Here is a 27,194-nt window from a genome sequence, read left to right on the forward strand (position 1 = left end):
CTTGTCAACCACTTTGGAAAACAAAAAGCTGGTACAGTAAGTTAGCGTTGTCAAACCTTACACCTGCCTCATGGCTGGCTGGCTCCCGTTGTCGTTATTTTGTTGATAGACTTGCCAAGCCAACTACCGCATTTACTCGCATAATGACTGCACTTTCTTGTCAAAAAAGGTGTAGCAAATTCAGGGGTGCAATCATTATGCGGGTTAAATTTCTCACGAAAATAATTTTGCTGCGGGATTACAACAGGTCAAAAAGCAGGCGGCTGCCGCTGTAACAGTGTGGGACACCAAAACAAATATGGCGGCCGGCGGAGCAAGCCGAACGCACCGAATGAGATTTTTGTTCTTTTTGCGAGTCTATTACGTGCATTGAAACAGTTTCTGCTCTATCAGTAATGAATAGCATCGTTAATATCTGCAAGTCTGCGACAATAACATAGCCATGTTTACTTTGAGGACACAGAAACAGATGGGTGCGCGTAGCCGTCAGTGATATAAAAACACATGGCAGGCATGCTGCGGAAACTTCTGCATTTGTCTTCACTATCCTAATACGGCATGTTTCCGTTAAGGGTAGGCGAATATCTTAGCTATATTACAAGCGTCGGCGTGTGAATAGGGTACACTTCTAATGTATTAGTGTAAACATGGCCACTATAGTTGCCGCTCGAGACTAGTTGCGGTTGCCTGCCCACGAGTAAACGAGAAGAATCGAAAGGCGCCTTTTTTGTTGTTGGTAAACCATAATGAAGTCTACAAATAATAAAGGCAAGGCAAGTTTGGTTGTAGCTTTTCTTTTCATGGAAGTGCGGAAAGTGATGAAAAGAATGGTATGGGGCATCTGCTTAAGGATGTTTGGTGTGTGCAGACCGCTTGGTATGTCTTCAAGAGTCGTTTGCAGAGCATTTGACAGCATTCGACAGATGGTAAGCACGATAATCATTAGCTAGACAAAACAATCTAATTTTGACGACAAAATTCATATGTGCGATCATTACGCGAGCGCGATCATTATGCGAGTAAATATGGTAACTCATCTAAAATAAAGGCAGCGCCACTTTTATACTCACGACTAACAAAGGCTTGTCTGCACATTCTAAATGAAAGCAATAACAGAAAAAGTGGACTGCACTTCAGTACTAATAAACATATTATGAACCATGTACACTAATGGAAAGTCACGGGAAAGTTCTCCGATTAATGGTAAATAAGGAACAGCGCACTGAAAACGAAGGGAGACATAAACACATCACGAACTCGAAAATTCAAGTGGAAAATTAATTGAACAAGTAGGTTAATACACACTTGAATTGGACATGTGCCTGCAAGGCAGTGAACAATTCGTGACGTGCATTAGGGGTTCGCTTACATGATACCAAACAATAATGAATTAACAAAAATCAAAACCAGCATGCTGCTCTGCTATCAACGATTTGCTTGGTCTAAAAAGGAACTTTTTTTTTCTTTTCACCAAAGGAAAAGGAAGAAGGTAGCCATTATGCCATACTTCCACCAGCTTTTGCAAAGGTTGAAAAAGGTGGGATCTTGGCATGGCCTAGATGTGGTCTTTTATAGCAAAAAAAAGTGGGTAGTGTCTGCGCAGTGTAAGAAAACATGTGGAAATAGGTGCAAATGCAAAAGATGTCTGCCCTGTTAGGCAAACTGATATGTTTATGCCCTGCACCATTGCAATCATGTACAGCATCCCCCTCAGATGTGGCCAAGTGTACGTGGGACAATTAGTGCAGTGTGTAAACGTCCCCATGAGGGAGCACCAAAATGGATTGAAAGGCCCTGTTTGCTCCTCGCACTTGGCAATGCATTGCCGTGACTATGGGTGCACTGCAGAATTCACCATGACCTAGATTCTTTTTCGCCACCCAGACCAATTGACATGTCAAATTTGTGAGGCTTATAGAATACAGAAAGCAAGACCAGAATGCATTAGCCAGCCTTCAATAGCACTCCAACAAAAAGCAATTTCCGCTGTAGACCACGCAAATTGTTGATAGCCAAGCAGCAAACTGGCTTTTTGTTAATTCAATATTGTTTAGTGTCACCTAATCTAACCACAAATGCATGTCATGAATTGTTCAGTGCCTTGCAGGTGAATATGCAGTTCAAGAGTATATTAACTCGTTCATTCAATAAATGTTCCAGTTGAAAGTGAAGTTGTGGTGTGTCTACGTTTCCTTTCATCTTCTGTTTTCAGTGCGCTGTTCCTCATTTATCATAAATTAATACTAACACGACCCGAGTTTTCCATCTTCTTCAGGGCTGGTATGAATATGTTCTTGCTGCATGAGGAGTCAAAGGTCATTTTCCACGACTTTTTGCAAAGGACGAAGAATATAAATACATGTTTAATGAGGAAAAGATGGCTCGTTTTACCCAGTAGGATAGGAAATATTTTCATAAGTGTGGCTTTCTCAATTCATGTTCTGAGCAGTTGTCTATCCCTTTCAGTAAAAGTGCGGGGCTCTAAAACCCCAGAATTATACAGGCAAACCCCAGAGCGCGCTAAATAATTTATTACAATAGATGTTCTACAGCCAGGTTTGGCTCAGCTTTCTCCCCCATCACATCATGGCACAGAAGGTAGCCACTTACGACATTGGAAGGTTTGACACTTGCTTTGACTTGCTTGTCGAAAGGATTAGGCGTTTCGGCTTCTACACAGAAGCCAGAACATCTAACCCCTTCGACAACATTATTCTGGTCAACGTTACATTTACTGCAGGTCTAACATGATCAGGAAGGAGCATGGTGAAAAGCAACAGATGGCAACCAAGGTGAAAAAATACTTAGAACAATGTTTTGACCCCTTTGTGGGAGCCTTGTTCACTATGGTTGGCATTTGTTTTCACCATGAATGTTCATATGCAATGGTTCGCGCTGTTCGCAAGTTGACTGACTTTCCCACCTAACCTTTGGCAATCAGGCATAGAAAATAAGCCCATAATAAATACTCATACATAATGTAGCATAGAAGCAGATAAAACAAGGTGCTGAAAAATACAAGTAGCGGAATAAAAAGTAACAGTGGCTGCAGTGTATGTGTGTTTACATCCCTAAAGTAATTGCTAGTGTTTTGGAAAATGCTTTGAATCACTGCATGAAACTACATAGTTGAGGAGTTTGTTTCATGGACTTGTAGCAGAAGAAAAAAATGTGATAGTGCTGGTTAGTATGCAAGCAATGGGGCAATTCAACAGCCTGTACAGTAGACTCTGCAAATGCTGCTTTGATCACATATTCAATTGTAATGCAATTTTCAAACTATTTTTTTTTCAGGAAACTGCACATTGAAATGATTTCAATACAGTTACCACCCCTCTTTTTCTGTACCGTGTCCCACTTGTTTGTACTGATATTTATCATTCACAATAGATCAACGAGTCCAACGAAAATAATTTATTCACAAGTGTTCTGCATTGCGTCCTTTTACAGAAAGCTGGCACAGTTTGCCCTTTGTGTCAGCAATGCTTTTTATCATCTCAACCACCTATTCTTTAGTCATAAATGTATCTCTACAGAGAGAGCAAGCCACTAAGGTAGCTTAGTGGCTATGGCGTTGGTGAGCTCACACATTTGATCCTGGCAGCCACTGGCACACTGCTATACTGGTGTACACTTACATTTAGATGGATGCTAATGAATGTAGGCGCAGTCCAGATATGCCATTAGAAGCTATACAGCAGGGAAAAAGAATTATTTCTATAAAATATTCAGTGTGTGCGACGCTTGATAGGTAGTTAACATAGAACCCACAGCATGGTTCATGAAACAGCACAGAACATCTACATGTTACATAGCCTTACAATTAAAAATAAATGGGCAGTACAAACCAAGGTGGCAGCCACAGTCTCGTCGCCTACCGCTGCCTCGGCTGCCTCTAGTTCCTCCAAGCTGTTGGCAGGCAGCCGAGGAAGACTTACAGGCACCGTACGCTGAGCAGGTTGAGGCATGGTACGGGTCCTGTCAAGAGACTCAATTTCATGTAGCCTCTCAGACATGACCCGTACCTCATGCCTCAGCTGCTGCAGCTCATGATGCAGCTCTCTGTTTTGCTGCCTCACCTCTAGCTGCACCCGCAACACCCGCAGCATCACCGCTGAAACACAAGAAGATTTATTTCATAGCAGAAGGAATGCATTTGTGGCGCATTTGATTCATTGTTCCAGAGCACTCTGGTAAATGTAAAAGTGCCAGGATTCGTACAGGTCTCGGCGACAAAAGATCACAGGTATTCAAAGACTTTCAAGGCCAAGCCAAAGCCTTTTCAGGTTGCAGAACAGCATCACATGTGCCACTTTTTATTATAACACTTCCAAAACACTTTAGGTAGCTTTACTGCACCATAAATACAAAAAGTTATATTCAGAATGTCCAGCCTTGATCACTCGCAAGTTCCTTACTTCTAGCTTCTAACGAGGCGTGGTAAAAGCACCGTACACATGGGATGGGAGCCAACACCAAGTGCCGGTGTCTTGCTCTTGCCCAGTGTGGGGTTTTCCAGTTCTATGCAAGTCATACGAAACGAAATGCCCGAGCACTCGCGGCGGTGTCAGCTTTTTATGCTATTGTTTTTAACGTGGGAAGTTTGCCAGGTCCACATTGATTCACCATAGAAAGCGAGTCGCATAATGGATTTTAGATTGTATCACTCATGAAATTCAAAGGCTTTTCAAGGGCCTTGAAAACACATTTCAATTTCAAAGGCTTCAAGGACCTGTGCAAATGCTAAACTGTAGGTGTGAATCTGTTTAAAGATGTCATAAAAATAGGTAGGACCAGTAGGAATAAGGCTTTGTTCTTGCTTTTCATGAGAACAGTGAAGTAGTTGCTATTTTCCACAAGTTACATTATTAAAGTGCTTTGAAACAACGAGTTCTATGTGCTTGACCTACATTCAAAAATTCCATTGTTATAAACTGAAGGTATGAAGGAAGAAAATTTAGATATAAAGTAGTAAAGCAACAGAGCAAAGCACTGAGACAGCTGGTGAACTAAAGCACAAGTAAACATACTAACAAGATGCATACACAAGACTAAGCGAGCAGCTGTATGCATCATAGTATGCCGAGTTAAACTGCTACGTGTTTAGATGCGCCAGGTTGTTTCTTTTTTATGCTAAAATTTCTTGCCTGTTGCATAAAGTAACGACATCTCAAAGGCCGTGAACCACATTTTATTGCATTCAAAAAATGCGTTTGAAGTTAAAATAAACTATTTCAGAAATACTTTGCCGTAAGAAGTACAATACATTCAGCAGAAGCATTCAAAGATCGCCCTGATCCCCTCCGCGGGGCTCCTGGTCCTTCAATGCCTTTGCACTGCGAAAGCTACGGCAGAGCGGGGCATACCTACAAACCTCCACGTATTAAATGTCACCATGATGGGCAGTTTAAATTTGAATTTGTGTGCTCACAAAGATACCACTACTTCCGATTTTGGCACCTACAATGCACCAAAACTCTGAGGCTGTTCCTAAACTTACAGTGGAGTACAGTGTCGCATACCTTTGCTCTCCTAGTCTACCAGATAGCTACATGCAGCTTTGAGACACAAAGCAACAAGCCACATTTTTTTCACACTTATTATGGCAATGGTACAATTTCTGACAAGTGAACGAAACATTGTATTTATGTTCACTCATAAAGAGCTCCGGCCATGATCGTGGCACACCTCAATGCAACTTCGGAAGCAGACGACCTGTTCGAGTAGGATATTTGCATTTAGGCAGGCATTTGTGCAATGTGCGGGCATTTGCGCCTTGAATATCTCGCTGCCTAGGCACTAAGGAGAAGTTTCTTTGCTTGTGTTGTATGCATCTGTCCCTGGGCGTGCCTGCATTGTCGAGTGGGGTCAAGTTTACGCCCGGATGCTGGCGCGGTGAAACAGGTGACGCAGTGGGTACCGATGCCCAATTTGAAGATCACTGTGCCGGACAACTCTCTTGTGCTTGCATTGCTCATGCTGAGTCAGTCGTGCTGGATGATATCTTCCTCGCGCCATACTTCAATATAACATCACCGATTTTCCCAGGGGTGAAGTAGGGGCCATGTAGTAGAGGCCGGGCCGCATATAATGTGGCCCGGCCTCATAAAATTTAGAAGGAACAGTGCCTAATCCTCACGGCATGACATCAAAGCGTCGCCTGTGGTGTTTCAGGCAATAGCGTCCATCCGCAGTTGCTAAGGTGCCGTGTGCTTATTTCACTCAAAGAGGATCATTCAAAAATGCTGCTGAAATGTCACGGAGAGCAGCATATGAAAAGCCTGCAAGAGCAAAGATAGTGCTCCAGGAGAGCATGCCTAGCCTCTACTACAGCCCCTACTGCTCCCCAAGAAAAATCAGTTTTGTTTTTGTTTTTTAGCATAGAGCACCGCAAGGCGCCAAAAAGGTATAATCCAGCATGACTGACTTGGCACCAACGCTGCATCCGCGAGAAAAGTGTCTGATGTACCTTTAGACACAGTGATCACCAAATAGGGCATCCGTTCCCACTGCATACCTGCTTTACAATGCTGGCAGCCAGTGTCGGAGCTTAACCTCAACTCCACTCCACAATGCCGGCACACCTAGGGACAAATGCGTACAAGGCGAGCATAGAAACTTCTCTGTAGTACCTAAGCAAAGTGACATATTCAAGGAGAAAAAGTCCCAAGATTTTCTCTCTTGCTCCTGCTCTTACTCGCAACTGCACAGAAACGTCAGGTGCCTCAGGAAGTGCCACACCCTGCTGTGGTTACTAGCGATTGTAAAGACACTACCCGGAAACCACTCAGAGCACCTCAGCGAGCCACAATGAGCTCAGCGAGCAGGCTTATCGCAGTGAGTGCGGTATCAATGTTCCATAGCAGATACAGCTACATGCAACTGTATTGCTTTTGCTCTGGCGCACGACAGGACTGGAATGTGCGCTTATGCTCAATTCTGGCCATGCTATGTGGTCTGGATCGGCTTTGCATTGCACCAACTTGTCCTACGGATATAGTAGCCACATCCAAATTCTGCATTTAGAGGCACTGTCAACAGTTTAATAAGTCTAAATTCATCTTACAGGAGCAGCCAGGAGTGAGAGTGAGCTAGCAAGTGAACATGTGGTCTCACCTTAAGTCGAGTGTGGTTCAAGGCTAGTCAAATGTTCTTGAAACGAATCGAAATTAGCGAGACCTGACGGATACAATACCAATAAACAGTGTGGCTAGACAATACTTGGGTTTCTTCTAGATGTAATCACATTTTATAAAAATTGTAAATGCAGATTTCATTTAAGCACACCACAGGCTTAGTGAAAAACGCCTTCTGCAGATAGCACACGCTACTGTACCTCAGCCAAATTTTGCACTTGTGTGCAGCACGTACAGCTCAGAAGTGGAGTGCGGAGTCATCTTTTTTTCAAACCTTCTTTTCAACAGAGGCCTTCTCCTCAACCTCTTGGGGCGGCTGGCAGCTGCCCCTTGACGTCAATGCGCACATTCCCAGACAGCGCTGCCATTGGCCCATAGCCAACACCAATTAAAAATATTGTTCATTTCTTCCTGGCTGTTACTGGGTATACTTATAGACACAGTTTACTAAACAGGCTCAAGTAAGTGAAAATCTGCACTTCCAGGAGAAACCAAATATTGTCTGCTGATGCTCAGCTGCACCCACCCACATAGAAATGAAATTTTGGCCACTGCTTATCACTGTTGTAGCAGTAGGGCCTAGCTAATTTCGATCAGTTTTGAACACTAAACTAGCCTCGAACCACACAATTCGAACACAGCCTTGAACCACACATACACAAGCCACACTTCGCATGGAATGGCAGTTAGCATCTACAGTGGACACACACCACTGCACACCTAGGCCGGGCTAACATTGCTTCCAGCCAGTCCTGGCTAGACACCTTGACAGATATCGCTTCGTAATGAACTTTTGCTAAAGCTTTTTAAATGCACAGTTTGGATCACTGCAGTACAGCAAGTCCGCGCCACATAGCATGGTCAGACTGGAGCGCAAGAGTGAATGTGCAATCCAATCCTGCCATGCATATAGCAAGTGAACTACACTTGCATGTGGTTGTGTCTGTTGCCTAGTGTACAAACTGTGAGAAAACTCTCCCTGCTAGCTACATGTAGCACCATGCAACTTTTTCTGTTCCCCATATGCAAACTGGTGCTCAGGAGTTTCGGGGACAGGACTACAATTCAAAAGGAAAGGACATTGCTGCTGGAGGGCTTAACTGAAGGACTTCCAAGAGGGCTTCCAGCAATAGGAAGAGAGGTGGAACCAACCTATTGTGTCTAATGGGGAGTACTTTGAAGGTTAGCGAAATTATTTCTTTAAAACATACGTCATCATTTTTGCTTAAGCATCAAAGTGCTGGAAAACATCTGCCTGTAGAAACTTTGCACCATACCTATGGCGCTTATTTAAGATAGCCATTGAACACATTGTGCTCTTCTTAAAATACGATGCAGGAGAGACATTTCTAATAACATCGCGATTTCAAAGCCCAAAGCATTCTGCTGCAGAAAGATATAGATAACATTTGGCCAATAATATCTGAATTGACCCCCTCCTTCGCTCCTCCCCCTCCCCTGATGGATCCACTTTCTGGGGGCAGCAACTTTTTATGGTAAATGTTTTAACAACAACATTTGTGTCATACCTTAAGGTGCGAAGAATGCATTGTCGGATAACAGCAACCTCGAAATTAATCAACTTTCATAGGCCATGTAGAGATGTAAGGAGAGTCACGCATCATCTCCTCAGGGCCTCCGTATGCAACTGGCTCCAAGGATGTGCCTGTGATGCTCTCATGAGCTGGTGCTGCTAGGGAAGAGGAGCAACAATTCACAATTAGTGCCAGAATAACAGAGCAACAAACTGCTATTTTTCATAACCATTATATAAACAAGAAGACCCCAGCCCATGATTCGCTGCAAGAAACCTTGTGGGCACACATTTCCTTCATTTCTATATTGCCTAAATATTGTACAATTACAGACATTCTGCTTAGTTCTGGCATAATGTGTGCATAGCGTAGCAGCCCTTGCATCCCTAGTGTAGTAATCATTGTAACCAGCTTGAAGTATACCAATAGAAGTGCTATTTCCATCCTTGAAAGTCTTGCGTAAGCATCGCAGTGACAGAGTGCAGACAGGAAACGCCATGCACACATAGGAAAGAGGGCATACACAGTGGTGCTTTCATGAAGTTCTTGAATTGATGTGTCCAAATTTTCCACGAAATGGAACATTGAGAACGCCAACTGCCCTAGATATAGCATTGCACACGATATGGTGCAATACCAAAAAAAGTTGCTCGATAACTTCCGAGTTTCGTATAGCGATCTGGTGGAGTTACAAAAACGGGACTCAAGATAGGCCATCATCAGCACAATGTTAAATAAAGCCGAAAAGGCATACAAAGAAGTTTGTTTTTGGGGACGCTGTTTTTAAATGCACTATTAAAATCACTTTTCAAACTTGCCTGTGACAAAGGATGAGGGCTTAGCATGCAATGGGCCATTTTATAGATTAGAGAGATTTTAAGAAGTTCCTACAAACTTCTTGCGAACATTTGAAGGTTGCCTTCCTGGAAGAGCTCTAGGCATTTGCAAGCACATAGCCCGTTTGATAGCTACATTTAAAGGGGCCCTGGAGAACCTTTTTCGAGATCTGAGAAACAAATTCTGCTGATGAGTGCAGCATTTTTCAAGGAATACAACTCAAGAATTTTTTTTAAAAAGGCCTCGTATAAGCAAAGGAATTAGGAGCATAATATATACGTTCCTTATTACCGCTCAATTCAATGGTTCTCTCCAGCAGGGGCAGTGCCAGTGACAATGACAGGTCTATCACACACCTTTACTTTTCCAAAGCAAATTTATGGTAACTTCTTAAAATGGGCCTCAGAGAAAACATTTTGAGTGATAAAGGAGTGGTGATGCATTAACAGTTGTCGGTTTTGACTTCCTAATAATCTGTAATGAATCTGGCAGGGTGTGAACACAAGTAATTCACCAAAAAATTTCCCAATGACCATTCGCTATGGGCTGGTGCCATATAATGTCAACTGGAAGCTGGCCACCACTTAAAAAAATGGAGAGCAGAAGCCTACTGGAAAGTTGACGGTACAAACTGCTTGTTAGCTCCATCTGCTACATTCAGAATGTTTGCTTGGTAAGATCAACAGGTGGTTCAGTGCTGCTTTAGAGCAATAAAATAGCAAAAGACTTTCAGTGTCATCTGCTTTTATATTTGTCGCTCAGATAAGCCAAAACAAATGCCGACATGTGCATATTGGTCTGCACAGCAACACAGCGACAAGCTTTGGAGCCACAGGCAAAATGAAGGTGCTACTACAGCAGACTTGCATTAAGTCAACTCCAGTGTATTAGATCCCAACCAAAGGCTGTGGCTGAAGCCCATACACTTCCATGGGACGAAGTTTTTTTGTTATTCATATCTTAAAATTCAACTTTGTCAGGGAATTCATACTTGGCTGGTCATCACACACGTGTTAGACCCTAATGGTGACTGCAGTTTTAAGAACCCTAATAAAAGACCAGAGTTGTTCAATTAAACACATTGCATAGGTATTTTATAAAAAGCTTACAGGGCGATGCAGGCAGGTCCAGTCGAGGTGAAGCTGCATCGTCGTCGTCATCACCATGGCAAGCATCATTGCCTGAAGATTTATGCATGTACATTTATTTTTGAGGCACTATACAGGGTGTGTCACATAACCTCAGCCAAACTTTGAAAATATGCGGAACTTTTAAATATGCCATCGCTAGGAGCTGCTCAGATTATTTTTAATAATATTTGGGGTTTTACGTGCCAAAACCACTTTCTGATTATGAGGCACGCCGTAGTGGAGGACTCCGGAAATTTTGACCACCTGGGGTTCTTTAACGTGCACCTAAATCTAAGCACACGGGTGTTTTCGCATTTCGCCCCCATCGAAATGTGGCCGCCGTGGCCGGGATTCGATCCCGCGACCTCGTGCCAGATTATTTTTGCATTCTGCTAAAACACATAGTCTTAATTAACTTTCCAATATTACAACTAAATGAAAAGTATCAAGGAGGAAATTGTAGAGCAACATCAGAAACTCCTGATACAGCTTTCTGTTGCTCAATACATGCTACATAAAAGTGTTTTTCCGAGAGTGAAACAAGCCCGCTAATACATGCAAAATTGGCACACGACTGGCTGCTCAAGGCACTTTGCGTGTATTCACAGGCTTCATTCATACTTGGAAAAACAATTTTGTGTAGCACGTATTGAGCAACAGGAAGCAGTATCGGGAATTTTTCATGTTCTACAATGTTGTCATTGGCACTTTTCATCTACTTTGAGATTATTAATTACGACTAATTATGTATTTAGAGAGAATGTCAAAAAATCTCAGTATCACCAAGTGACGGCAAAAAACATTAGCTTGGTTTGGTCCAGCTACATGGCATTTGCATATTTAATGTTTGGCTCAAGTTACGTGATACACTGTATACTAAATTAACAATTCAGAACTTTTCAAGGCAAAGGTAGTCGTGAAAGAAAAAGTGGGCTCCTTAAATAGGATGAAGCTAAAAGAAAAAGGGGGGGGGGACAGAAAATCCATACAGCTTCCTTGAAGAAAAAGAAAGTACTGCAGTAAAAGAAAGATCATTTTGGTTCATGTACCCAACAATACACCACCATTTTTCGGGACAATTATAGAGCTACCGAGGAGGCAAGCACATGGCAACACAAGGTTAAATGAATCTGGAAGTTGCTGTACTGTATCCTGCTAACATTTATTGCATGCACTTGACTTGCCAGCTCTGCCTGATGCCCCCCACATCTGCTAGCTTCCTGGTCAGCCCAGTCAGCAAAGCGACTGCTCTGTAACTGTAACCCTGATCTAAATTTGTCTTCCCCTCTCCCATAAGCACAAGCATTAAAAAAACAAGAAGAAAACAAGCAATTACCCGACTGCTCTGTGGTATCCACACCAGACAGAAACTCTGCCTTCTTAACCTCCTTGAGGCCTTGTCATAAGTGCCTTTGAACGAAGAACAAGTATTTCAATACAGATTATAACAGACACTAGAACAAGCAAGCTGCTAAGCTGTGCAGCCAACATTCTGCAACAGACAAATGTCATGAACAAGAAATTTCTGACCGCTGAAAATGCCCACAGCAAACTGCATAGACATTGTGCACAAGTTTGCACAGCTATGATGACATCAAAGTATCGGTGGTACAAATTAACATAACTCAAGAACTGAAGAAAGACACTAAAGGATTAGTTTGCCTTTTTTTTTATTCGTTGTAAGTTTTCAGTTACACAGTGCCCACATCCAATGTTATGACACATCAGACTGTCATGCCGCTGAGAATATCTTAATAAAGAAAGAGCCAGTTATTACAGGTCCCTTTCACAATGCAATAATGCAGATTGCATTTGCTATAACTTAGAACGGAAACATTCAAATGGCAAAGAGGTCCAAGCCTCTAGGTGCGCTGTTTATAAATTTAGATGTTAAACAAGCTATTGAAATTTCTAAGGTAGTTTTACACCTGAAAGCTATTGGTCAAAAAATGACAAGAGTGAGTGGACTGCACAAAAAGTGCGCTGTTAATATTCAAGCCACAGCTAACTATAAAGCTACAGGCACTGCAAGCTAGGCAGGAGAAAATTGTTCATAAGAAGACACCACAAAGGCTTGTTTAATTTTCTGGACATGCAACAATGGCGCTCGCTAACAATAATTACGACTATTTTATTTATTATATATTTATTATTTATATGACTTCATCATGCATAAACCTTACAAACAAATTTTAAGGTGGGCACGACAGAACTGTGTTCGTCCCAACCACCGTGGTCTTAAAGGGACACCGAAGAGAAAAATTATTTCTTCTGCATCAGTAAATTACTCATCAGCATACACAAAGAAAAGTAAGTACATGTCAGTTGAACTAGTATTCATAACGCCCAACATCCAAGTAGCAAAGCTAAGCAACGAGACATTGTTTTATTTGTTCTAATTGTCCAGATGTCAATTTGGTAAATGCCATCAGAACAGGCTGTTTCCAGCAAGGAACGCATTATGCGCTTATTATTTCTAGCAATGAACGCCCCCCCTCCCCCATAATATATGAAAAAGGTAATGTGCATGCATTTGCAGGGCCATGAAACTGTCTTGAGTAAGCAAGCTGTCAATTTTCTCCCTTCTGTTGCTTCCAAGCTCGGATATTTATTTATAACACAAATATTCTTTCCACAATGCACGAACAGCTCCCCGATATTATTAAATACCAATACAAAAGAAATCCACAACTCTGAGTGGTGGGCCTGCGACGAAGAGTTTACTGTTCTGCTGAGACTGTTGGATGGCACTGCAACCTTTTGAACATGGGTGCGCAGACACATGGTATGAACTGGGGAGGAAGCGTAAACTTGTGACACAGGCGCGGATGGTAATGTAAATGATAAAAAAGCACTGTGCGATATATTTTGCAACGACCAGCAAGAGACGGTAAAGTACAAACAGTATCGTTCTATATTATTTTAATTGCATGCTATGAACTTTCCTCAAATGAATCCCATATTGATGCAGCACATTCAAGCTTTGATCTAATTAATTAGTTATATAAGAGATGCTTCAATTAAGAACGATATGGAAAAACTGCGACGAACATATCCAAGCAAACGGTTTGTCATTTCCAATGTATGCTATGAGCACATCACAAGTTAAGTTAGGGGTGATATGTGCGCCAAGATGTTTATACGAAGATGTATGTCCCTGTAATAAGTTATTTAGAAGATAAACAGGCATTGTGTTAGTAGATCTAGACACACACAAATTTACACTTAGTAAGGTCTAATTCCAGTATGTCAAAAATTTAGAACTGTGTCACCTATTACAAGATCATTTAGCTCTTATATTTAATCTCACGTGTACAAAGTAATACCAAAAAATACTAAAGCAAGCAAAAGGCAGATTATGTTATCAATGTAGTCACTTACTGCACCTCGCCATGACAACAACGGGATATGTTCCCCAATCTTGTTGTGGCGCAACTTGGTTTTGTATCATGCTCTTTACTTCTGACCCCTTGACACATTGGGCCCAGAAGCAAAGGTCTTCATTTTGAGCCAGCCACGATGTTGGCACGACTGCCAAGTCGGGGAATTTCACCACCCTATATGGTTTCGGCATCCTGTATAGACAAAGCAGTTGAATAGGTGGCCAGAAGGTTGTACCGATTTCATTAACTCATAAAGCACTGTGCGAGTCAAAATACAGGCCAAGAATGCTGCTGCGTTAACACTCGGGCTAGAAATTTTCAGTAAGAATTCAATGAGATGAAGAATCGAGGGGACCAATCTTTTGTTACAACTATATGAAGCCAACAGACAATAAAGGAAAGAAATGAAAAGAAAGGAAGAAAGCATAAATGTAATTGTGAATTTTAATTTAAATGTAGAAATTATAAGGAAAAGGGAAATGAGCATGGACAAGAAGGCAACTGGGCAATGTTGCAAACAAACCCACCAACTCCCACATACACTGCTGTAACATTTGCGCTGTGGCAATTATCCTCCCATCCACGTATTTTGGTGTTTGCCCTTGTGTACAAAATCTGGCAATGGAGTTTTAACCAGCACCATTTCAGGTCATGGCAGCAGAAAAACATATGCTGTTTTAACCACAGGAACCATGTAGTAAAAAAAAACTTAGGAGCAGGCATCTGGTAATGCAGATGTGGTTTTGGCTGCCATCAGCTGCAAGTTGCCTTTTCATCAACATTAATTTCTCATTATATTTCTTCATCTAAATTAAAACAAGAGCAATTTGTCTGTTGGCTTCATTATGTTCTGCGAGGAAACAGACCATGTAGGTATCAGTCATGGGAGCAATATTTGTAAAATAGGTGCTTCGTAATCCCTCGCTGGAGAAATAGTGAATTGGCATCTCTATATATCAACCCATGAGTCCCTAGAGAAATCCCCTGTACTGCGGATCCCTTACCCCGAGCGAGTCCTCAAAGCAGACATAACACACTCCCAACTTCATATACATTAAAGTTGATAATAAGTACCATCACAGCAGCAGAAAATTACTGGGCAACGATAGAATGCAAACCAGGCTTGCCTCGGGCTAGAAGGTGGTGCGACACCTTATCCTGAACACAATAGGCAATTTGAATCGGAAGGCAGCTACACTAAAATGCTGTTCTCAGAACAAATTAAACCTCTTAACTGACCCATCTCTGCATTTCTTTTATGAAAGAAAGACAGAATGCACCATTGTCTGCATAAGCAGATCCCTCTATTGAACTGTGACTTATTCAAGATCTGAAATGCTTTGTTATGCAGGTTAACAAGCCATAGTATGACAGATAATCCTTGTCACTCTGCCAGGCAAGTGCAGCCAAGCTAGGTCTGCAACAGAATCCAATTTCTGAATTAGACTGTGGCAAAAAGTAAATTAAATCCAGAAGTCAGGCTCCAATTGCAGAACAATGGCCAGCACCTCATTTGAACACCCCAGACACTTGGTGCAGAAATCTATTGCGCTAATGAGCTTTTGGTGGTGAAAGCTTTTGTTTTGCAGGAAAGCGAAGTTGCCAGTTTTGCAAAGTGTTCATGGTGTATTATTCACATTCCGCGAACTGGTCTTTCAAATGGATTTCCACTGTATGTCCCATACTTGTAGTGAAATGTAACAGAGAATGCAATGAAAAGACATGTCGGGTTTGTAAAGGACGAAAATCGCCTGTGGGGAAGCGCGATTGTCCCGAAGAAGAAATTGGTGTGCAAGTTGCGTATAGAACCACTTCTACTGATGTAAGCCACCTTATAAACTTGGTGCGAACCGGGTTGACACTACTGCAAATTATCTCGCAATTTCTGCCTAAGGATGCTGGCAAGACATCAGCACCTTGTCTAGCGTGCCAGTGTTCGCATACAATTGCCACGAGTATAAGGAGCCATTCTACGCCTGGTCTCCGTGTAGAGTACGGGGCACGCTGAAATTTTGAGAATTCTTTTTTCCTATGCAGTGAATCTGTTTTAGAGGTTTTGCTAAAGGGTCCATTGGATTCCACAAACCGTCCGCTATTTTCAAGCGCCGTTTGATTAACATAATCGAACCACGGCATAAGGCCGGAGGTTTCTGTGCAAGCATGCGAAATCGGCCGTTTTATTAGGCACGTATCCTTTTGCACGACGTACATTCTCGTCTCCCATGAAGAATAAAGCTAGCGGAAGCTGGTGAACACCTTCGCTCTAAGTTGTGAACAACACGTGGCTGAAACATGTGTCTGAAGCGAAATGGTACATTCTGACCTCATTTTGTGGCACTAAACCATACCACTCGTACGGGACGGACAAGGATCACTAAAGAAGACTTTTAGATTATTTTTCAGCTGCATTATTGTTCGCATAGAATTCACGTGGCTTATTTTTTTTTACCAGCACCGCAGAAGCAGCGTCGGAATTTTTCGTGATACGACTCATTTATTTCCTGACCGGCATGGTTGCGTGTGGACTCTGCTGCCCTAAAAGATGCCAGAGACGACATGTGGCTGGGTGACACTCGCAGATCCCTGACAGACCTCATTCAAGGTCTGGTGCAACTATTTTGCGCAAGTTGTGCATGAATTATACGCTTAGTGTCTTTCTGCGCTTCAAAAGAGCGCTCTACTCAATGCCATTCCGGAGTATAGCACATGTGCGCATAATCAGAGCTCATCTCGATATCACATAGTACGCGACCGATCACCTGGCCACACGTGCGCTCGCTGCATATTGGGCACGTGCCGTTAACTACGCACATACTCGCACACGACGTTGACCCGTAGATGAGAATGAATATAAGGTACAATCCCGACAAGAAAAACCTTGTACGAAAAAAATAAAAATAAAAAGAAATGCGTACTCACGTGCACGTTGGGAACACGGAAGGCTACGGCAAGACTGTCGATGGCGATGGCGCGACGAAGAACGTATCCGGGACGATAGACGATAGAAGAGAGAAAAGCGAGGAACCGACGGTCTTTTATAACCCCGAAATTCCTTGGCTTCACTATGCGCCACCTCTCGAATTGCCAGTGCAAAAGTACATTATTACTTCATGAATTACGGCTCGTGATACGCAATGCAAACAAGCGCACCGGGAAGTGTGTTCGAGTCGCGCGGGTCGCACCAGAATCAGAGAATGACAAAAACAAAAAAAGTGTAATAATCATTGTTTTAATCCGATCCACAATCCAGCTTGCCGTGGCGGCTTCGCTGCGGTTCGTATGTGATGTCGGTGAATCGAACGCACCTAAGGTACGTTCGATTTACCTGCACCAGTTCGCAAAGTGCTGCACCTCGCCATTCGTATCAAAAGGTGCAGAAAAAGCGCAGAGCTGATTCGCGATTATTTTGCGCCCTCTCTACGCTCTCTATTGTCGGCGCCGGCTTCGTGCAGACCACAGCCTATTCTTACACCGTGGTGCAGACGCACACGTGGTGGTATACGAACTTAATTTAGCAGACGTACAGGTGCGAAGCAGCGGTGCAGCAGACGACATGGCCCATATGCGCAAGCGCCGTTAAAAGCCCGCATACGTGCATCTGCCGTGTCTACACCAGCGCGGGTGTATGAACGCCTCAGAAGCTGATCATACCAGAATTTCAGGATCTTTCAAACTTACGCACTCTGTACACATTAGTCGGACAGAACGCCTGCACCGCGTCTGCACCGCGTCTGCACCTTGTCATTCCTTACGAGTGTCGCGCTGTGCCTGCACCGCAGAAATGAAGCTCCGAACTTCTCGCGAATCGATGTGACCTGGTTCACAGTGGTGCGGGCGAATCAAACGGACCTTTAACACGAACGGACGAAGCTCCGTTCGATTCTATTTGGCTCATGTGCTAGCTGCTCGGCTGTTCCTTGTTGTGACTGACTGACTGCCCCACAGCGCTGCTGCTGTGCACGCCTTCGCCTCGCTGTCGTTTTGCGTTTTTTGGCACGGGTTGCAGCGTTGCGGCTTGGGCTTCTGACTCGTCTCTTTCGCACACCATGACTTCCAAGTGGAGAAAATGTAGAGTCGTAAGAAAGGAATACGACAATATATTGAATGATCTAGGACTCGCGCGGCTTGTTGCTGGGCCTTCATCGGTTTCCCTGTCCAACGACAGAGCTGCAAGCACCACCTTTACGGACAGTGTTCGCGTAGCGCCACTTTCGCCTCCGAAGCTGGGAAGCAGCAGGCAATCAGGAAGTTCAATTTCGACGGACGACGGGGGTGAGCCTCCACTTAAACTGTTGATCGAGCAGTCGGGAAGCGAAGCCTTAGTCAACAGCGTCTGCGGACAAGGTGCACCTTTTGTTGAAGAGTTCCGATCAGAAATTGTGGATATGTCTTCACGTGAGCACAGCGACTCTGATAGTAGCTCAAGTGACAAAGGTAGTCTCCAACGTAGCAAATCTTGGGATGAGTCTGATGACTTTGTTGCTTCAGACAGCTGCACGGGGCCAGATGAGAGAATAGCGCTCACTTGTAGCTCAGTGCTGTCTCGTGTATCTCCTGAACAAATGACAGCAACTGAAGAGTTTGCTGTCATTTCTTCCAAACATAATATGACTCATGCATACATTAACGATGTCCTCGATTTCTGCCGTCGAAGAGGCTTCTCTGACCTTTCAAAGGATGCTAGGACAGTTTTGAGAACTGAGCGCAAAGCTCAGGTGGGGCAAAATGGGTCTTTTGTGCACTTTGGCCTTGCAGCAGGAATTCGTCAAGTGTTGCCGCCGGGGCAAGTAGTTCCAAGTGAACTGAAGCTACAGGGAAACATCGATGGAGTCCCTCTTTACAGAAGTAGCCAGCTGCCTTTTGGCCCATTTTGTGCCGCATTACAAATGTGGAGGCATCACCACCATTTGTTGTAAGTGTGTATTGTGGTGCAGGGAAGCCACCATCTCTGCAGGATTATCTAGAGCCATTTGTGCGAGAGGTCTCGGAGCTTGCGTCTGAAGGGTTAAGCATAGGAGATGTTCGAGTACAGGTGAGCATTAAAGCCATGGTGTGCGATGCTCCAGCAAGGAGCTACGTGAAATGTATTGTTGGCCACACTGGCTATTATGCGTGTGAGCGATGCAACGAAAAAGGGCGGCACATTGAAAACAGGGTCACATTTCCCAAACTGCACGCACCAACACGAAAGAATGCATCATTTCGATCTCAAGAGAACAAGCGCCACCATTATGGTTTTTGACTATTCCTATCGCTTGATGTCGACATGATTGCATTTTTCCCATCTGAATACATGCACCTCGTTTGCCTGGGATTCATGCGACGACTTTTAAAAAATTGGGTATGCCAAGGCCACAGTAATAGATTGAGCAGACTGTATCGTTGCCAACTAAATGAACGCCTGCGAGAGGCATCCAAAGCATTTCCAACATATTTCCAGCGAAAGCCAAGGAGTACAGAAAAACTTGATCGCTGGAAATCAACAGAGTTTCGGACATTCCTCCTTTATGTGGGGCTTGTTGTCCTGAAGCCTCTTCTGCCTCCAACACACTACAAACATTTTCTAATGATTCATGTAGCTATCAGAATTTTAGCATCACCTCAGTACTACTGTGAATACAATGATTTCGCCAAAGATGTGCTGAGGTACTTTGTTCAAGAGTTTAGTGAGCTATACGGAAAAAAACAGCTTGTGTACAATGTGCACTCACAAATTCATCTTGCTGACCAGTGCCGGGACCATGGCCCATTGGATCAGTTTAGTGCATTCCCTTTTGAAAGCTATCTTGGACGAATGAAGAAGTTGCTGCGATCCTCCAACAAGCCACTTTCACAGCAAAGTAGGAGAATCTGCGAACTGAGGCACTCGTCCAAGAACCAAGTCGAGCAGAAACTGCAACATGTGAAGCCTGGAGACTGCTTCCTGATTGACAGTGCTCCTGTGGTTGTTCTGGAAATAATGGGCGACCACTTTGAGGGTGGGATTTTACCACATGCCAGGGACTTTTTCAAACTTCCACTCAAGTCGTCTCAGTTGAATATTTGGCGCTGCAACACCTTAAGTAATAGAAGTAAGGTCTGGCCTCTTGATGACCTCCGGAATACTGCTCAGTGCCTGAGGCTTAACTACAAGCAAGGACATGTTGTTGTTCCTCTTTTGCACTTTCACTGAAGCTGTCAGTGGTTGATTGACTTATATTAACCCAAACTGTCATAGTCAGTCATCTGACTGCCATATTGCTATGCCTCCAATGGCCACAATGTCTGTTCTGTATGAGGCCGACGGTTGGGCTAGTTGGAATTCAAAGACAAAGACATTTTCAAAGAAAAGTTATCCTTTTGTCTCTGCACCTCTTCTCATTTTTCTTACGTGCTGGACCGTGTCCTTGTTTGTTCTATTGTCATTGTCGCGAATCACCTATTCAAGCCATGTTCAAGCTATCTGCTTCAAGCATCTTGTCACTAATACAGACATTAGCACTATTGTCCACAGTGCTTGAATGGCATCCTTTGACCTGCACAGGTGGCATTTGGTGGTAACACTGGATTCGGGGTAGCTTACAACGGTGTATGGACTGCTGCACTGATGGTACTTCCCTAATCTTTCTCCTCACAGGCCTTTGTGTCTTCCGCAGCTGCAATTTCCTGAAGGCACTGCATTGCCACTGAGCAAAAGTAAAGATAACACATGGTAACTTTCATCAGCACACGCCAGGATGTGTTGTCTTGACTTTTGTTACATGGCACCTTCACACGCTACAGTCACCAAAGCCACAGTGGCCAGTAAAGTGAAAAAAGATAAAGGCAGCAGTGATCAGTGCAGTAGTGCAAGACCCAGTCCAATGACAGAGCTGCAAGCTCCCGCTTTGAGGACTGCACTTGCATACGAGCAGCAGACGATCAGAAAGTCCATCATATCAGTGCAGCAGCGTGTTCTCAGATGTAAGGTATCTAGAGCCAGGTGTTATCGGTAAATGTCGCCCAAGCAGGCTTAAGCATGCCATTCAAGCGTTTAAGCATGCTGATAACTGTAACCCGGACAAATTGCATTTCAAGCCACCAAGGTTCAGCCCCAGCTTTCATTTTTGCTTCTGATGTGTTTTCACCACATCAGGCTCATACTGCCATGTTTCTTGAGAAGTCACTGCTCTCACTTGGGCACATCACAACCTCCACGACTTGGGTTTTGATTCACCCAGCAGAGCATCTGAGCCATCCAGTTCTGCAACACAGAATCCAGCTGAGCCTGCACCTAACTTGCTGAAACTGTACTTGTGCTTTGGTACCTCCAGTTTCTACGTGTTGAAGAGCACTTCACCTGTGACAAGCTGCAGCATGGAACACTAAACGGCCCTTTTCAGGGCCACCCAAACTATATGACTGGTGGGGACGTGGCAGCTCCTACTCTGCACTCCATGACCCTCTAGAAAATTAGTGTGTATTTATGTATGTGTGTGTGCGAATAGAATATCATTTGGAATCTTGGGAAGTGCTTCTTGAAAAAATATATATAGAGAACAGCCTTTCTTTTCTAGAATAAACAGAAGGAAAGAGCAAGAGAATCAACAAACCATCTCTTTAGTAATCACAGAAAATACTGCTATGGAATGAAAGGAAATTAAAAATAACATAAGTAGGCAAGGTGAAGTGAACACGAAACCAAAGGTTTCCAGATTTGTGTTATCATGACAGTAACAGAGCGAAATGACAATGTAATGCCATTTGAGACTTCATCTGCGCAACTGTTGAGTGTCTTTTAAATGCTGTTGCAGTCAGGTTAAGCTTTCTAGTGCTAGGCACCCTATTCTTGCAATCTTATACTCTCAAAACTCTGGGATGAACTTTTGCAACCAGCATGTTTTGAGTACAGCCGCCTTCTTTTAGAAAACAAACCACCATAAAATTCAGGAAGTTGCAAGCAAAGTAAGTGACAGAACAGAAGCTAGACTTACAAATGTTAGCTTATCTTCACAATGCCCAGCATGTAATTTTTGATATGCAGAGTTTGGTACCTCAAAATGCCAATTTAAGTGTGGGAAGGCTTATGTGAAATTCACTGTAGTGTCTTTGACACACCGAACCTAAGGTTTCATTATGGGTAGCTCAGATGACCAATAATAATTACTAAGTTGTAAATAGGGTGTGTCTGCACTCACCTACACAAGATTCAAACATTATTCTAAATGCATTCTTTCTCGGTGAGCATAACTGATTGAATGCTTGCACATCTAGAGCGGTGTTTCTTAAGTATGTTTCCAAAAGCTCAATTTCAAGAGTTGTGCATGCTTTTCCTATCTGATACACACAATTAAAACTGGAGGTAGAGCCACATTCACAACAAATAAAGAATGCAGGTAAGTGGTCACCTGTGTGCCCATAGGCAGCAAAGAGTAATGTTCACGCATTCTATCATTAATGCGCTTACCAATCTGGAGGATGTGAACCATGCCATATGTCACAAATGAATTTTGTGGCATGTGAACTCTGTGGCATATTTTGACATGCAGACACCCTTGAATTGGTTACCAAATGGCTACAGAAGCCATCAAGCATGCTCTGTGCAGAAAACAGCACATTCACATTATGCCTCTTCTCTACTTTCTTATGCGAAAATGCACAAACATGAGATAATTTTCTGCTTAGTGTCTGCTCTGTCATGATCACCTTGTTACGTATATATTGCTTCCTATCTCACTTCTTTTACATTCACTGTGACACCACAGCAGTTGCACTACTGATGCTCATCAGCTTCCAGGCAACAAATTTCTTGCTGACAGCTCAATTCATTTGAGTGAATGCAGCACTCTTTCCAAGCATTAATAACAACATGCCTAGCACTACAAAAATGAACTGCAACAAGGCACAGCAACTGAGTTTACTAGAGCCTGCCTAGATTGCAACATGTGCAGTCCCCATCAGGCTTAGCCCAAGCAGTAGAGCAGGTTAGTGATTTTCAGCACCTCGCCTATCTAATCCTTACACCTTAACTGCAGCAGTTCTAGCTGCTTCCACACATGCAAAAAGATAGCACCAACACAGTATATACATCTGCATCTATGCATGCAGCATGCACATCATCACTGGAGCAGCCTTTTGGTGTGCTGCTAGCCTAATGGAAGCAAGACATTATTCCACACTCAATTTTACATTATCTTCAGCTGTGCCGTGGAAGCCGAGACACGGCACCATTACGGTATCCATGATTCCTTGTGACATGTTCTTATATTTGTCATGCACGTGTTGTTTTCGACATGATGCCAATTACGAATAGAGCTTATAAGTTTAACCACTGCCTCCCACCACATCAAAGGTACACTAAAAAGCAAAAATAAATCATCTTACACTCATAAACTATTCTTTCATACTTTTTTCATTCATTTGCCAGGAACAGATTGAGTTTTACTTCAGAATGTAAGAGCCAAATGTTTTTTTCTTCTTTATTTTAATGTCGTACTGGCACATCAATATGTATGAAAGACGTCAGTGTTCTCTCATATTCGGGATATGTTAAGAGAGGGGAAGTACGAAAAGGTTTCTAAGCTTATTCTTTGGCTCCTGTAGAATGAAGTCATTTTTACCAGTTAAACCAGCATACTCATTTAGATCTTGTCAAAATTCAAAACGTCGCATTGAGCTGGTGCCGGAACTTTACTGCAGCACCACCACTCATCTTTCACTTGTGTCTGACTTCTAAGCTGCCTCCTAACAGTGGCCGTTTTGCTATTGCTGTGCATAATTTACTAATACAGCATAAATTGGTAACCCTGTCTAGCACATCTTTAACGTGAAATGTAACATTGCTGTTACAGTTGTGCCTAACTTGAGGTGACCGCGCGGTTATGAAAACAGATACAAGAACCGTGAGAATTTTTGTTTGCGGAATGCCATGGGACATAATGACAATTTGGTTTGAGTGAAAGCACTAGCCACTCAGGCTTGCACTGTGTCATGCTAAACATACTCTGCTTCTCAGGTCGTGGTATATAATCTATGGTATACTATGTTAGCAGCAGTGCATTAAGACAGGCTTCCTTGTAGGAGCATGCAGAAACAATAAACAACATACAAATTTTGTGTACATGTGACTTTTTGAAGCTTAGCACCATTTTATATGCCCTATATAGAGAGACAGATTAGAGACATGTAAGTATTTGTTTAGTATTCAGGAAACAGCATGCAAACAAAGAAGACTGATAAAGAAGCAAGGGGAAGTGCTGCTTTGCAACTGAGGTTTTATAGATGCTTTGTGCAGTGAGATATACAACAAAAATAAAAGCATAACAGCCTACTAACTTGAAAATAAAAAGTGCAACTATCTATGCACTAAAGAACATCTTTATAATTCAGGGAAACGGAAGGATAACTGCTGTGTGTTCCATCCATTCTGGTGTTGTACATATGTGTAATATTCTGCATGGTCAAGCTGCGTATTGCTGTGATAGATGATTCTTTAAACAAGTATGTGGCTGCACTGTTGATAACTGACCACAATGTGGTTGTTTGTTGGCTTTTATGCTCCTGCAATATTACATCAACGCAACTTCGTGTTTCTCCTATATAACCGAGTCCATATAATAAATTTTGCCTCCAGCTCTTCAAATGGCTGGACCTGTTTCAAGCACCACTGCCCCTATTTTTAATGAAGCATTACTTGTTTATAGCAGCGTAAAATTTGTAAGCTCATATTTGATTGCGTGACAGGATTATGACTTGGAACTTGCACTGGGCATCCGCTTCATCCTGTAATATGGCATGTGCCTATGGGGCTGTGGTGTCTCCATGTTCATTTCTTCCCCATACATATGCTTCCTGCCAGTTCGAGCTTTCCTGGAAAATCATCTTCTGGAACATGCATTTGCTAAGAGGAAGTTTCTCATCATCAGTGTGTTACCTGGAGAAAGCCTCATTGCATCAATAACTCAAACACAAAAATAAGGGCCTAAGGACAGCTGGAAATGCTCATTTTTTAAACAATATAAACATCACATGCCACCCATATGAAATAATTGAAAACAGCATGTTGGTGTAGTTCTCAAAGATGTTCCAAAAGTGAAATCTCCTTGCGACAGTGCCATCAGCACACAGTTTCTAGGGAACACCTGCAAACTGGAGCACGTAAACAAGTTTCTTAAAAGCAAGAACATTCACTCCGGCATTACACTTTTATGAGGCTATACATAGGCAGGCTAAACTTAAATGCACATCACTGAAAGGCTCAGGGAAGAACATTGTACATGCAAACAAACTGACAACACACCCAAAGAAAGCTGACCATACATTGTGGGATGTGTACCTACATATCAAAGCACAGTGACGCAACTAGAATGCATTGAAATGATAAATGTAAACGCATGCTATTGGCCGCTCTACTGAAGAAAAAAGTATTGCATGTGCCGAAGAGAGAGACTGCACATGTGTATGAATAAAGGTGACATCTTCATTGTTTTGACAGAAAAAGAAATGGTATACAAAAATGAACAGATGTGAGTTCGGAACTCATTTCATCTGTCGCTGTATCTTCTAATTACATGTCTGCATTAATAAGTGCCACTAGCAGCATGCATTGCCATGAAGTGTTGTCAACTAACCATGCTTGTGCATTGCTACTCTCTGGTTCCAAAATAGTGCTATCAGTTCAAAACTATACATTTAAATGCTTTTGCTTGCTACCACAAAGTGTATGTTACTTGCAAGCACCTACTACAAGCACCTACGGCCCGACCTGACGTGCCGCCTGGGTTGTAGATGTTTTCTTTCTCTCTTGCGCCGTTCCCGCACTCTTGATCGCTTGTTGTAATTGCTCGTTTTCGTGTTCTCCACTCCTTTGAACTCACAGTTCTCAAGAACCACCCACTGCCGGAAGCAGGTATCTGCGTAGTGGTGACAAGTCAGCTGGACCAGGAGACGCTGAGTGATGTGGGTGTATCTCCGCCAGATCGCCCTGTTTGCGTGGCGTGTGCAGCTGGACATGTTTCTTGTTCCAGTCATCAGCATCCTCGCGGTATTGCATTTTCTGGGTGCTGCCGTGATGTATTCAACGGCAGTGGTCACAAGTGTTGTAGCGGGACTGACTCTATTCCTCATGACTACAATAATGCCACTGATAGTGACTTGTGCCACTCTGGCCGGCATCATAGGACCTGAAATTCTAGGACACCAGATGATCACAACGTCGCAGTTCGCCCAGAAAGCATTTGCTCTGACGACAAAGCTGCTCAACCTGAGTGCAGAGTTTGCTGATAACGGCCTTCAGTTCCTGGATTTCGCTGCAGAGGCCCTTCTGACAACATGGCACACAATTCGTCCGCCAACGACTGACAACGACAATGCGGCGGCGGAATAAAACTGAAATGTGATCTTCCTAGATGATACAATTCTTTTGTTGCTGTTTAGCGTAAGAACATGTTGCTGTTATTACGCAACGGCGATGCTCATACACGAATTGTCTGAATTACTACAAAAAAATTTCCGGTTTTACGTGCGAACACCAAGATCTGAGTACGAGGGATTCCGTAAGGGATGTGCATGATATTTTGTTTACAATCTGGGGTTGGTCAACGTGCGCCTAAATCTAAGTACCCGAGCGTTTTTGCATTTCGCTGCCATAGTAGAACCCACAACTCCGAGCTCAGCAGTGCACTGCGCAACAGTCGACCTCATTAGAGCAGTTACGCATACACAGACAGACTCAAAGTACACAACAGCAGTGAACGAAGAATCCTGCAAATACAACAATACGCAACTGTAGACGTATGACGGGCATGAGGAAAAGAATTTAACTTCAAGATGTGCGCAAGCCGTTGGATCACCGTTTGTACTAAGAGGGACAGCCGCTTTAAAGTACCCATCTCGATTTTATCTTTTTAGCTTGGTTGACATTTCGTGTATAGCTGTTTGCAGCAAAAAATATTAGTAATAACAAAGCGCAAATATCGCGTAGGCTTTCACATCTTCGCTGAAAAAACGCAGCGCTGAGTATTTCCTGTACGACTCCTTAACGACTCAGGAAGCAAAAGTAGACTACAAGTGTTCCAGACTCGTCTTGACCCAGCTTGGCTCGGCTAGCGCTAAATTAAGCACAAATATAGACGTATTCTGTGCAGCTTATAGTAAATGTCTTCAAGCCTTCTGCTATAAGATCTGATGGAGACGTGAAGGCTCTAGTACGTTTTT

At 43.1% G+C, this 27,194-nt stretch overlaps 1 protein-coding gene, 1 long non-coding RNA gene and 1 pseudogene across 2 annotated transcripts in view; all 3 read left to right on the plus strand.

Annotated features, from left to right (window-relative positions):
* The window catches only part of LOC142585119 (hepatocyte growth factor receptor-like), a 59,287-nt gene that overhangs the window by 12,347 nt on the left and 19,746 nt on the right, over nt 1–27,194 (plus strand). The window lies entirely within an intron of this gene.
* On the plus strand, nt 6,718–26,385 carry LOC142585120 (uncharacterized). Its single transcript, XR_012829033.1, has 2 exons — nt 6,718–6,837; nt 25,858–26,385. It is a non-coding gene; the product is annotated as an uncharacterized LOC142585120 (long non-coding RNA).
* On the plus strand, nt 18,407–20,193 carry LOC142584512 (uncharacterized; annotated as a pseudogene).

The sequence above is a fragment of the Dermacentor variabilis genome, chromosome 6 (genome assembly GCF_050947875.1).
Source record: "Dermacentor variabilis isolate Ectoservices chromosome 6, ASM5094787v1, whole genome shotgun sequence".
In the NCBI taxonomy this organism is placed as follows: Eukaryota; Metazoa; Arthropoda; class Arachnida; order Ixodida; family Ixodidae; genus Dermacentor; species Dermacentor variabilis.